Source organism: Asparagus officinalis, chromosome 3 (genome assembly GCF_001876935.1).
Source record: "Asparagus officinalis chromosome 3, Aspof.V1, whole genome shotgun sequence".
Taxonomy (NCBI): Eukaryota; Viridiplantae; Streptophyta; class Magnoliopsida; order Asparagales; family Asparagaceae; genus Asparagus; species Asparagus officinalis.
In genome coordinates this window covers 13,042,812-13,043,094 of record NC_033796.1, presented here as the reverse complement: position 1 = coordinate 13,043,094, position 283 = coordinate 13,042,812, and positions in this window count along the sequence as shown.

Here is a 283-nt window from a genome sequence, read left to right as displayed (position 1 = left end):
TTTTGTAGGACAAAGCTAGCTACTGTAGGTTCAGTGTAGAATAAAAAAAGTTTTTTTTTTATATAATACGCTATACGTCCATTTGTAAATTGTTCTCTATATAATAAGAGAGAATGGCCGAAAGGACAAGAGAAAGAGGGAGGAAGGATCGAGGAAGAGGACGAAATAAGGCTGGATGAGTTTTGTAGGACAAAGCTAGCTACTGTAGGTTCAGTGTAGAATAAAAAAAGTTTTTTTTTTATATAATACGCTATACGTCCATTTGTAAATTGTTCTCTATATA